The sequence below is a fragment of the Mastomys coucha genome, unplaced genomic scaffold, assembly GCF_008632895.1.
Source record: "Mastomys coucha isolate ucsf_1 unplaced genomic scaffold, UCSF_Mcou_1 pScaffold23, whole genome shotgun sequence".
NCBI lineage: Eukaryota > Metazoa > Chordata > Mammalia > Rodentia > Muridae > Mastomys > Mastomys coucha.
In genome coordinates, this window is record NW_022196906.1 from 49,747,846 (window position 1) to 49,750,213 (window position 2,368).

General features: G+C 38.6%; 2 protein-coding genes across 13 annotated transcripts in view; one reads left to right on the plus strand and one right to left on the minus strand.

Annotated features, from left to right (window-relative positions):
- The window catches only part of Isl2 (ISL LIM homeobox 2), a 329,789-nt gene that overhangs the window by 106,876 nt on the left and 220,545 nt on the right, over nt 1-2,368 (plus strand). For 7 of the 11 annotated variants that reach the window (XR_004111375.1, XR_004111367.1, XR_004111366.1 and 4 more), the window contains one exon: nt 1,876-2,330. The exons of 2 other annotated variants lie outside the window; for them this stretch is intronic. The gene's annotated coding sequence lies outside the window, so the exon portion shown is untranslated. Of the gene's footprint in view, nt 1-1,875; nt 2,331-2,368 lie in introns of those variants that run through there. 2 more of the 11 variants (XR_004111368.1, XR_004111371.1) reach the window with 1 other exon arrangement.
- Nucleotides 1-2,368, minus strand: part of Scaper (S-phase cyclin A associated protein in the ER) — a 498,868-nt gene that overhangs the window by 96,301 nt on the left and 400,199 nt on the right. The gene's annotated exons all lie outside the window — the stretch shown is intronic.

The following is a 2,368-nucleotide window of genomic DNA, read 5'->3' on the forward strand; positions in this document are numbered from 1 at the left end:
ACACACACACACACACACACACACACACACACACACACACACCACCCAAAACCATGATATTAATTGTTCAAAGAAACTTTCAGAGCACTAAGTTCAATGTATATAGGACTCCCCTGAGTGTTTTGAAGCTGGGCCTAATGTAATGCCTGTGTAATCAATGTTTATCTATTCTGGCTTGTCTGACAATTTCCTGCTTAGTCCTGCACACAAACCTTTTAGGATAGTGGTTCTCAATCTCATGAGAGCTCCAAAAACCTTGGTAATAAAAATTTTCAATTCCCAGGAAGCAGCTCAGAGGGAGCCACTGACAATGGGCCCCTAGTCAATGACAGCCCTGAACTAGGGAGGACACCTCCAGAGCTGATAGTCCTCTGGAGACCTGGATGGAGGACATAATAGGGCCAGAACTGAGCTGCTCTATGGAGTTCTTCAAGGTCTCACCAAATATAATGAAACTAACATAGCAGCCAATCAAAATTGTACTAATATCATTGCTTTGCTCATTACCAACCATATTAGAGGTTACCTAACTCTTCTAGAGAATTCCCCCAGCCCTGCATAAAAGGGGGTCTATGAGCTCCTCTGGTCATAACCATTGTGATGAATGGTTGACCCCTGCATGCTGGTAATTTCTGCAGAATAAATGTTCTTTGCCTTTGTATACTATTCGAGTCTGGGGTCTTCTCTCAGTGGTTCTTGGACCCTAACATTCCCTAATACTGCAACCCTTTCAATACAGTTTCTCATGTGGTAGTGATTCCCCCCAACCATAAAATTATTTTTGTTGCTACTTTATAACTGTAATTTTGTTACTGTTATGAATTATAGTGTAAATATCTAATTTGCAAGATGGTATTGGGTCACCCCTGTGACAGGGTTCTTTGGCCCCAAAGGGGTTGCACCAAACAAGTTGAGAACAGTTATTGAGACATTTGCTTAATTGTGGCCTGTCAATCAACAGCATCAATATTACCTGGGAACTTTAAGAAATGCAAATTGCCAAGCTCTACTGCAAACCCAGAAATAGAAATTTGTGTCTTAAAAAAACTATGCAGCCAATGATGAGAACCACAGACCTTAGAAACAGCACGTGAGCATTCATTCATTCAATCATCCATTAATCATAAACTGAAGGTCTCTGTGATATGCCACACATTGTGCAATGCATACAACACAGAACTAATGTTTTACTGGGAAAAAGGCAAGGAGAGCCCCTGTTATAATTATGTTTGATGCAGTTGGACTTGACCACAGAATTGATGGGTTTCTGGAAGTTGATTACAGTTGAGCATACTACTCAAGAGTAGGGCTACAGGAACAGATACTTCTAGGGTAGAGTCCCAGTTTATCATTTAAGATATTAGCAAATTTCTAATGTAGCATTTATAATCTATTTCACATGTTTAAAAATAAGATAATATTTAAGCTTTCTAAGATTGTCATGAGAATTAAATGACATAATAAGGTACTTAGGGCACTACTTAATAATTAGTAGGATTCATAATTATTAATGCTATTACTTTTATTTGATAACAAGAGTAAGACTGCATTTGTTTTTCCATAAGGTTAAAAGAGATGTTTATGTGGGTGGGTGGGTGGGTGGGTCGGGGTACACCTTCATAGAAGCAGGAGGAGGGGGGATAGGATGGGGGATTTTGTTGGGGGGGGGAATCGGGAAAGGGGATATCATTTGAAATGTAAATAAATAAAATATCCAATAAAAACTGGTGTTTATGATTATAAAAATAGTTATATTTGAGGTGACAAAGAAACAGTAAAAAACTGTTATGAAAAACTATAGTATTTGTAATGCCATTCTTTTCCTACTGTTGTTAAGTATTTCTGTGTAACACTTAGTGTCTTCTATAACACTAGGTTTGAATTTTTAAAAAGAAAATCAGAATCTTACTGAGAAGCACAAAGCACGGAACAGAAAGCAAGAACTGTCCTGGCTGAAGTGGAAGAAGGAAGGCTCTCCCTTCCCAGAGAATCTGAAGGTTTCCATAGACACATACTCTTAGAATGCATGGGAATTTACTGCACTACGAGCCAGCTAAAGTTTCCCCTGGCAGTTTTTGAGTAGCTAAGAACAGTCACAGTGCATCAGTTGTATGGGTAGCATCAGCAGAGATCATCCTAAAGTGACCTCAGATGGACCAGTGCCCAGGGGTCTCTGTTATCATTGTTTTGGGAGTCAGTTTCAGAAATCTCCCAAGACTTTTCTGAGTCACGTCCTTTCTGCATTCCTTTCCAATAAAGAACAAACTCAAAAACTGTGTAATTTTAAAAATACTGAACCATGTCTTAAAGATATAAAAATTTAGTTCAACCATCTCTATAGTGTCCAACTTTCAGTAGCATAAACAAT